The sequence below is a fragment of the Melozone crissalis genome, unplaced genomic scaffold (assembly GCF_028551555.1).
Source record: "Melozone crissalis strain CALT ecotype California unplaced genomic scaffold, PUWL_Pcris_2 ptg000537l_1, whole genome shotgun sequence".
In the NCBI taxonomy this organism is placed as follows: Eukaryota; Metazoa; Chordata; class Aves; order Passeriformes; family Passerellidae; genus Melozone; species Melozone crissalis.
In genome coordinates, this window is record NW_026536235.1 from 2559555 (window position 1) to 2570509 (window position 10955).

Here is a 10955-nt window from a genome sequence, read left to right on the forward strand (position 1 = left end):
CGCTTGTCCTGTTTGCTGCAACCCAAAAGGGCTATCAGCCACAATCCTAAATGTTTGGATACAGCACAAAATCAGTCACCAGCACCACCATGAACTGGGACCAGGGACAGGACCCAGGGAGCAGCTGGAGCTGTGCCAAGGAGGGCCAGGTTGGGTATTGGGGAAGGTTCCTCACCCAGAGGGGCTGGCACTGCCCAGGCTCCCCAGGAATGGCCACGGCCCCGAGGCTGCCAGAGCTCCAGGAGCCTTTGGACAGCGTGCTCAGGATTGGGATTTTGGGACCGGGGGGGGTTTTGGGGTGTCCTGTGCAGAGCCAGGAGTTGGAATCTATGATCCTCATGGGTCTCTTCTATCTCCGGTTTTTCCATGATTCTATGAACAACTTGGACCCCTCCCCAAGGAGTTCCTCCCTCCAGCCCCTTCCAGGTGCTCAGTGAGCCATGGGGCTGCCTTTCCCCATGGATGGAGCCCCACATTCCTCCTGCCCTCTTTGCAGAGGAGTGTGACAGTGGTCACAAGGGTTGCAGGATGAAGAGAGAGATGAGAATGTTGATTCTGTGTTCAGAAGGCTTGATTTATTATTTTATGATATATATTACATTATGACTATACTAAAAAGAGAAGGAAAAGTTCTCAGAAGTCTAGCTAAATTAAGAATAGAATAGAATAGAATAGAATAGAATAGAATAGAATAGAATAGAATAGAATAGAATAGAATAGAATGAATAACAAAGATCTGTGTCTCAGCAGAGAGCGAGAGCCAGCTCTGCCATGAGTGGTCAGTAAATCCAAACATCCACAGGAGACCAATCATGGATCCACCTGTTGCATTCCACAGCAGCAGATAACCATTGTTTACACTTTGTTGCTGAGGCTGCAGCTTCTCAGAAAGGAGAAAAACCCCAAGAAAGAATTTTTCACAAAAGATGTCTGTGACAGAGGAGCTTTTCCACCCACATGGCTCTGCCCACTGCCAGGAGCTCCTGGACACCCCAGGGAACCCAGCCCAGACTGGGATCCCTCCCAGGGACAGGGAGCCTGGCCTGACACATGGGGAAGGTGTCCCAGGTGTGGGAATCCTTAAAATCAGAGGGGTTTGGGGAAGCTGCAAAAGGCAGGTGTTGCAGAATGAGTTATTTGTCTCGGATGAGCCATTTGTCAAGTGCAAAAAAAACTTAAAACTCTCAATATGAGATCAGCAAGCTCTGTTTATTAAAGAGAGCATCAGACACTTATACAGTAAGTAATAAGCTTATGAATATTCTGTAATTTATACTGTCTATTAATCACACCACAACATCAGCTCTTCCCTATTCTTTAGGAGTTACATCTCTCTTTTCTCATGTCTCTTTCACTATTTGTTATCATATTACAGCTAAGCTCAAAAACACACTATCTTGCAAGTGCAAGACTTAAAATTAGCCACAGCCTCATACTTTTCCAATTCTTAGCTACTCTCCCAACAGGCAGGCTCAGAGACAGCACAACTGTGATTAGAGCTAAGCAGTAGCCATGAGATTTGTCCACAGAAAAATTATATAAGAATTAGAAAAGTAAGGAGAAATAGAACAATGGTCTGTGTATTAACCCTTGTCTAGAATAACTCCCCAAGCTACAGAAAAGTTTATCTAGCGAGATATTAGGAAGTTCTCAGCTTAATAATGGAGCTCTGTGCATTGTATTTTAATGCTTACAATTAGGTATTGTATTTGAAATAAGCAAGCATTGTTTTAACCAAAGGTACGTGTGCTTATAGTGATTGGATAGAACTGCTGTCAATGTGCTTTTGCTTTGTGTGATTGGTCAAAAAACTTTTAAAGTGAGTTGTAACACTGAGTTCATTGCTGGGGATGTGAGCTGCTGGCATCTTTCCATTGCCATCACCATGTAATGAGACTGATGAAAAAAATAAAAATAAAAACCAGATGGAGATGCTTTCCTCAGCAATCCCGTCCTGTTTGTGATTTGTACACAGACCCCTAGCCAACAACACCAATATCCCAGCTATGCACTTTCCCCCTCTCCAGCTCACTGGACAAGAGCCAAAAGCTGTTTTTCTCCCTTTCCCCCAAATAACAAGACCTTGTGATTACAAGAAAACCTGAACGAATACGGATAAATATAGTTATAATTATGGATAATCATCATCACCTGGATAATTTTGACATGAAAGTTGAGAGTCCCTCCCACAGCCAAAGCCTTAAGGAAAAACAAACAAACAAATTAAAACTTCAATTCTCAGTGCTGGGTGAAACTGCCAGCGCTGGGAATGCTGGGCTTGGTTTTTCTGGAAAACACACATCTCAGGAAAGGAGGGAAAACTCCTGTTCTCTCCTCACTGGTCTGCTCAGGTTGCAGGGGCTGATCTGGTGGAAACTGTGAATCCTCCCAGGGACAGAGCAGATTCCAGACCCCCTGAGCTCCAAGCACAGAATCCCTGATGTGGGAAAAGCCCTCCCAGCCCATCGAGTCCCAGCTGTGCCCAATCCCCACCTTGTCCCCAGCCCAGAGCCCTGAGCGCCACATCCAGTCCTTCCTTGGGCACCTCCAGGGATGGGCGCCCCAACCGTCCCTGACAATGGCCAACCACCCTTCCCATGGGGAAACCCCTCCTGATGTCCACCCTGAGCTGCCCTGGCCCAGCCTGAGGCCGTTCCCTCTGCTCCTGTCCCTGTCCCTGCGAGCAGAGCCTGACACTGCCCCGGCTGTCCCTTCCTGGCAGGAGCTGTGCAGAGCCACAGGGTCCCCCTTGAGCCTCCTCTTCTCCAGGCTGAGCCCCCCAGGTCCCTCTCAGGGGTTCTCCAGACACTTCCCTGCTGCCCAGCCCTTCCTCAGCCCTGTTCCCCCCTCTGAATTCACCCCAGCCCTGTTCCCCCCTCTGAATTCACCCCAGCCCCTCAGGGTCTTTGTGAAGCGACACAATCCAGGCTGATCTTCCCCAAACCACAGAATCATTAGGAAATTCTCCTTTCTCCATCCACATTTCCCCAGGTAACCTTCCCAAGGTGAGGATGCTCCTGGAGCACCGCTGATGGTCCCACGTCCCCAGTGGGGATCCCTGGCTGGATTTGCCCCTCCTGGGATCCCAAATGGCCCCAGCAGCTCCTCCCATGTCCCTGCTCCCGTTTGCTCCAAGCTCAGGGGGCCTTTCCTGAGCAGATGGAACTGTGAGGTCACTCTGAGGGAACACAGCTCATGGGAGCTGGAATAAAGCCAGCATGACAGAGCTCAGGGTTATTGCAGGTGTCTGGGGCCTGAGTCATGCCCAGGTCGGAGGGGATGGTCCAAGAAACAGAAAACACTCTTATCAAAGCCCTCTTTCCTCTCCTTGGGCAGAGTCAATCACACAAAGCCACTTTCCACCAGCAGATCCCATTTCTGAATCCAGGAAGGATCCTGGAAGGGTCTCACTGCCCCCAGATCGCTCAGTTCCCATCAGCAACCATCCCAATTCCCTTTGTGCAGCCCTTGGCAAGGGGGATGGGGGCAAGGACCTGGGGTCTCAACATCTCCCACAGACTCCAGTGCCATGGATGGAGCTGCTCCTCCCCCTCTGCCACCAGGAGGGAATTCCAGGGTCTTTGGCAAAATGAAACGGGTCTTGTTGCCTGTGGAAAAGGAACTCAGAGATAAACTGTGCTGCAGGAAGGACATGGGAAAGGCAGGAGTAGAACTGGTGTCATCTCCCTCACTCCCCAAACACCAAGGGACATGTGTCCAACACGTGGCTCTGAAAATTCCTTGGAATCTTGGAAAAACTCCATCATTTTCAGGGCAAACTGTCCTCCTGCTCCAGAGGGTGGACAGGATCAGCCAGAATTCCAGAGGTGGCACCCCCATATCCATAAGGATGAGGGATCACCAAGGGTTTGTTCACCTCAGATGTTTTCCATGTATTTCTATGTATTTCTTAAGTACCTCAGGAATTTAGGAGATTTGACTGGTCACAATGGGAGGCTGAAGGACCTTCCCAAAGCCGCCCCAAGCTGAGAACCCAGAGCCCACTTTGGGGCAGGAGAAGGAGCAGGAGGACAGAGGGGCTGAAGGAAGGAGCGACGCCTCCACCCCGTGAGTCACTGGCTGCACTGGAGGGATGGGACAGAGCAAACAAAGAACATTTTACAAGGGTTTTACAGCTGCTGTAACCCCTCAGTTATCCCTGCCTCCGAGGGGCCAACCCAGCTCGCAGGGGGTTCTCCCAGCTAGGGAGAACTGAGCTCCCAAATCTGGGATTTTGGCCTTGCCACCTGTCACCCCAGTCAGGGATTTTATCTCAGCATTTTAATCTCAGCAGCAGGAGCTGCTCCAGGGCCAGATTGAGCCCAGAGATTGTCGGAATTCAGCACATCCCTCCGGGTGTCCAGAGTTGGGGCGCTCAGAGACCCTGGCACACAGCCCAGGGCACCTGCGGGGTTGATTGTGGCCCCTGGAGCAAGTTATCAGCTTTGTATGAGGACCTGAAAGTCATAGAGGGTTGAATAGTATAATAATAAAATGATCACAGGGTGAAAATGTAGATTTTAGGATTTTTGGTATGGGGGTTATGGGGACAAGATGGAGGAACTTGGGCATGTCCAGCCTTTCTTCTTCTTCTTCTTGGTCTCCATTTTCTGCAGTGATGCTGGCACTTTGGGATTGGTTTAAAATACATGTTCACTGTCTAACATAGGTGATAGGTATTGGGAATTAAGTGTAAATATTGTACATGTAGATTTTAGTATAAAAAACTAACACCACCCCAAGGGCTGGAAACAATCACCAGCTTTGTGTGAGGAGTTACAAGCCACAAGAGTTTGAGTAGAATGGTAGTGAATTAATCACAGGGTGAAAATGTAGAATTTTGGGGTTTTTAGAATGGGGGTTCAGGAGGCAAGATGGAGGAATGTGGGCATGTGCTGTCCTTCTTCTCCTCCTCCTTCTTGTTCTCCATTTTCTGCAGTGATGTTGGCACTTTGGGATTGGTTTAGAGTAGAAGTGCACTGTCTAACATAGGTGATAGGTATTGGGCATTAAGTGTAAATATGTTTTACATAGTTTGTAGTATAAAAGGACAACACCACATCAGGGGTGGTCAGAGTGCCTGTGGCTGCCCTGCTGAGCAGATCTCGGCTGGGCAGAAAGAAAATTTTATAGATAAGAATTAATAAACAACCTCAAGACCGAAAAGTGAAGAGTCCAGACTCGTTCTTCAGTTCTCACACAGAGACATCCTGCACATCTCGGGGCAGCAATTAACACCCATGCACCCCAGAAGAGATGACAGTCAGAAGCTTCCAGAAGGAAGGTGCCATTCCCTCCTCTGCTCTGGTCTTCTCCGGGGTGGAGCCCTGGGAGCAGGGAGGACAGTGGGAGCAAAGGGCAGGATTGCAGCCTTGGGGCTGCTGCAGCCCAGCCCTGGCGCTGATGGAGCAGAGGGTGGGGCCCGTCTGTCTGTCTGTCTGTCTGTCTCAGGCCCCTCCTAATCAATGCACTCAGCGCTGACAACAATAATTACAATTATAATTGCAACGATAATTGTCCTGGAGCCGCCCACGCTGCCGAGGACATCGATGCCGCCCTGGGAGGGGAGGGATGAGCAGGTCCGGCATTCCATGGAGCCACACCTGGAACCCTCCTCCAGCCCCAGCCCCTCACACCCACAGCCACCTGCACCCCAAAGCCAGCCCCAGCCTGCAGCTCCACCTGCGGCACTTCCCACCTCCACGGGAGGAGAGAGGATCAGCAGGAAAAGGAGACAGGGGAAAACGGTGCCAGAAAAAAGAACAGGGAAAAGGAAACAGGGAAAAGGAGACAGGGAAAAAGTGCCAGGAAAAAGGAGACAGGGAAAAGGAGACAGGGGAAAACGGTGCCAGGAAAAAGAACAGGGAAAAGGAAACAGGGAAAAGGAGACAGGGAAAAAGTGCCAGGAAAAAGGAGACAGGGGAAAACGGTGCCAGGAAAAAGAACAGGGAAAAGGAAACAGGGAAAAGGAGACAGGGAAAAAGTGCCAGGAAAAAGGAGACAGGGAAAAACGGTGCCAGGAAAAAAGAACTGGGAAAGGAGATGGGGAAAAAGAGTGCTAGGAAAGAGAAGAGGGCAAAAGAACAGGGAAAAGGAGACAGGGAAAAAGTGCCAGGAAAAAGGAGACAGGCAAAAACGGTGCCAGGAATAAGAACTGGGAAAGGAGACAGGGGAAAACGGTGACAGGAAAACGAACATGGAAAAAGAACAGGGAAAAGGAGACAGGGCAAAAGTGGCAGGAAAAGAACAGGGAAAAGGAGACAGGGAAAAACGGTGCCAGGAAAAAGAACAGGGAAAAGGAGACAGGGAAAACGGTGCCAGGAAAAAGGAGACAAGGGAAAATGGCGCCAGGAAAAAGAACAGGAAAAAGGAGACAGGGAAAAAGAACAGGGAAAAGGAGACAGGAAAAAGTGCCAGGAAAAAGAACAGCTCTCCATGATGCCCCTGGATCCCTGGCAGTGCCCAGGCCAGGCTGGACAGGGCTTGGAGCAGCCTGGGACAGTGGGAGATGTCCCTGCCATGGCACAGGTGGCACTGGGTGGACGTTAGTGTAGGAGTGTGTTTCTTGTTGATGGAGTGACAAAATTATTTTTTATCTCTTTAAAAGGAAAGAAGTTTAGAAGTTGGTTTTCTTTTTTTGATTAAGTGAAAAGATATTTTATAGGTTTTAAAGAACTTTAAATTTAAGGATAGTTAATTGGACAGAAGTTAAAAAGTTTTGTTTGGGCAATTTAGTAGAAAAAGAAGAAAACAAAAAAAATCATTGTTTTTGTAAAGTGTTTTTATTAGGAGTAAGAATGTTTAGCACTTAGCTTGGGTTTTTGTTTGTTATTTTGTTTTTTTATTAAACTTTTTTGTTTCTAACACTGTAACGGAAGCTCTTTTGTTGATTTTTATGTCTTTAAAGGTAGTTGAGCTATTTTGGGTGTGTTATAGGCTTTTCAGAGTTTATTAAATTTGGCTTGAGGAGGTTATTATAATACATGGAGGTTACTATAACACTTTAGTGTTCTTCCCACCTGAACCTCTCCATAATTCCATGCTCAGTGTGAAAAACGCCAATCACTTTTTTTTTAAATTTATAAAGTTTAATAGTAATAAAATGGTTATAAAAATAGTAATACAATTAGAGTAATAACAATTTGGACAATTTGAATTAAGACAATATGAGACAACAAATTCAAAGAGTTACGGACGTCCGGGTACCTTTTTCTGGGCAGCACGAGCCTGAAAAAGGACCCACGTTAACAAAGGATTAACCCTTAAAAGCAACAGCCTGTTGCATATTCATACACCTCATACATGATGCATAAATTCCATTCAAACACATGATTCTGTCTGGGCAGTGCCAGCTTCTTCCTCTGAATCCTAACAGCACCTTCGAGGTGGGAAGAAGTTCCTTTCTTCTGATAAGAGGGCAATAAATTATTTTTCTCTTAAAGATTCAAGTGTCCTGTGGCTGCTATCTCGCTGCAAGCCCTTTCTTTAAAAAAAGTATCCTACATAGCATAGTTTCTATTTTAACAATTTTTATAACCTAAAACTATATTTAACACAGTACTTAAGATAATTAATCCAGCATTACACAACACATATAATATTAATTTTAATATTTGCAAAAAGCCAATCATAAAATACATGCATTTTTCCCACTGAGCATGTTTCCTTCCTGCACTCCGTGGGCTCCAGAGCTCCTCAGTGCAGGGAAGAGCTCCTGCCACCCAAAACCCGAGGCAAAACAGCCCCTCCAAGGCAGGACGAGCTCCCTGAGTGCTCTGGCTGTGACTCAGCTCCTCAGAATCTGAGCCCAGGAGTGAAAACTCAGGGTGACTCAGCGCTGGTCTCTGACTTTACAGGGATTACAGGGTGGCCCTGGCACACGTCACACACGTGGGGACAGCCACAGGCCCGGGGCCACGTCAGCCCAGCTCTGGGCCAGGAGCAGAGGAGGCTCCTGCCTCTGCGTCTGGTGCCCACTGAGGGCACAGATCAGCGCCACATTCCCCTCTGGGATGGGTGGCAGCTCCAGGAATCCCCCAGCCCCACGAGTGCCCCTCTGCCTGGATCCCAGAGCTGGGGCTCAGCCCCTGTCCTGGTGTGATGGTGTTCACAGGGGTCTGAGGGTGAGGGAAGAGACAAGGATCTGACTCCATGTTTCAGAAGGCTTGATTTATTATTTTATTATATATATTATATTCAAACTATACTACAAGAATAGAAGAAAGGATTTCATCAGAAGGCTAGCTAAGAAAAGAAAAAGAAAGAATGATAACAAAGGCAGCTGTCTCAGACTCTCTGTCTGAGCCAGCTCACTGTGATTGGCCATTAATTAGAAACAACCAACATGGGCCAATCAAAGATCCACCTGCTGCATTCTACAGCAGCAGATAATCAATGTTTGCATTTTTTTCTTGAAGCCTCTCAGCTTCTCAAGAAGAAAAATCCTAAAGAAAGGATTTTTCACAAAAGACGTCTGTGACATCCGGGTTCTGGGCAAATTTGGGAGAAAATGGGCCCCTCCAGCAAGCAAACCCACACGGCCACTCCCCTCAACCAGTTTGGGAAGGATTCCTTGGACACAAGTGGAAAGAACCTGTTTATTTAACAGGCAAAACACCCCCCAGCAGACAAAATGAACAATACCAGGTGACACCACTCTGTCACCGCTCTGAAAAAGACAACAAATTCAGAAAGTCTCTCCTGTGGATGCTCACTCTGTTATCAATCCCTCAGGCACTGGGAAAGGCTGCGGCCCAGAGCAGGCCCCACTAGGCCACAAAGCGCAAACTCTTGGTGTTTCCCAGGTCCCAGTCTGGAGCAGGCTCGAGTGGTTCCAAGAAAGGGAAGGAAAAACAGTCGAGGGAAAATTTGGACTACCTAGCTAAACTAACTAATGAGCAAAAGCAAGAGCAAAGCAGGAGCAAGAGCAAAAAGCAAAAGCAGCACCGTGTACTGCCCTGTCTCTGTGTCCTGCCAGCTGCGGGGGAGCGGCTGAGAGCAAAACCAAAACAAACCATTCGCTCTTCAGAGCCAGTCCTGAAGGCACAGAACATGATATCCAGTATAAACAGAACAAAAACTGGGGATACAACATCACCCTAGCACAGCCTCTCTCTGCTCTGCACCACAGCACTGGAGATTTGGGGAAATGTCTCCATGGAGAAGCTCTCCATGCCTGGCACAGCTGCCCAGGGCAGTGGGGGAGGCCCCATCCTGGGCACTATTCAAAGAGAGAGGCGATGTGGCACTTGGGGACACAGTTTGTGGGCTCTGGGTCCAAGGCTGATCTTTCCAACCACAACAATTCCATGAGTCCATGATTTAGGAAGCAGGACAAGGCAGGGATGCTGTGGTGAGGTTTGGCCATGGCCACACACCCGGTTTACACAACCAGAAAGGGGAAAAGTGGGAGATGGATCCAATTCCCATAAGTGGCCAGGAAAAAATTGGAAAAAATAGACTTTTTTGCTGGTTATTTGGGCATGTGGCCCTGGAAACTGCAGGCACAAGGCCCTGGTTCTGCATCTGAGGTGCTGCCACCATGAGCTCACCAGAAATTGTCCCTCAGTTTGTCCCCACACAGCTCCTGTCTCCAGCAGTGGCACCATCCCCTCTCCCACTCCCACCATCCCAGCTTGTGGGTGAGCCCAAATCCTCACAGGGGAAAAATAAAAACATACCCAGAGATATCCCACCCCTAAAGTTCCTGCTGCTACACAGATTTTGGGAGATGAGCCGCTGCAGGCTGGGATTTCTCTGACCACAAATCCCCAAACTGGGGCAAAAGGATGTTCCTGCAATCCCAGCTACAAACATCCTCCTCTAGCTGTCACTGGGATGTCACAGGCCCTTTTTAATCCCACACAAACACCTGATCACAGTGTATTTAATGCACAGAACCTGTTGCAAAACAGGGAGCTGGCTCCTAAACCTCCCACAGCTCCAGAGGAGCCAGAAGCCACAGCAGCTGCTCCTTCTTTGTGCTGCAGCACCTGGGAGTGACACCCAGAGCAAACAAAAGCCTCATTAAGGTGACACAAGAGCCCGTCGAGACGGGGGCTGGATCTGGCTGCTGTTGAAGGGAATGAAGTCATTGACTCCGGTGGGGATTGGGAAACACCGAGCTGGAAATGCTCCCTGTGCCTCGCATTCCTGCTGTTTTATTAGCGGGATCTTGGGAAAGGAGAAGCCATTTGCCAAAGTAACAGGACTGGTTGTTGCAGGGGGAACTGGGAACCTCCAGGCTCCCAGCACAGCCCAGAGTGAAGAGGATGGGCACCAGAAAGAGCTGGAGATTCATGGAATGGTTTGGGTGGGAAGGGACATTAAAGCTCATCCAGTGCCACCCCTGCCATGCCAGGGACACGTCCCACTGTCCCAGCCTGCTCCAAGCCCTGTCCAGCCTGGCCTTGGGCACTGCCAGGGATCCAGGGGCAGCCCCAGCTGCTCTGGGAAGACCATTCCTGGACTTTGGGGTCATTTCAGGGTTTGGAGATGAAGCAGAGCCCCCTCGGCACCCCCAGCAGCAGTGGAGGGGGGTTCTGCCCCTGCTGCTCAGGCGAGGCCCCGCCTGCAGAGCTGCTCCCAGGGCAGGGGTGGCACTGGGTGGCCTTTAATGTCCCTTCCTATCCCAGGACTCCACTGTTTGATCCCATCAGGAGACGCTGCTGGGGCACTTCCAGCACCCAGAGCTGGATCCACTCCCCACCCCACAGCACAGCCACGACCACCCAAAACAGCATCCAGCAGGAACGGGGGATGTCACACCCCGCCTTTAGCCCTGTTCAGTGATTTTTCTTTCAATCCCTGACATTTCCTGGAAGCCCCGTGAGCCGGAGCTCGGCTGAGAGGAACCAAACGCTGCTGCTGCTGCTGCCCTGGGCAGGTCCCGGCCGGCCCGGCCCGGCCCCCGGGGACATTCCTGCGCTCTGACGCCTGCTTGGGGCTCGGTTTCA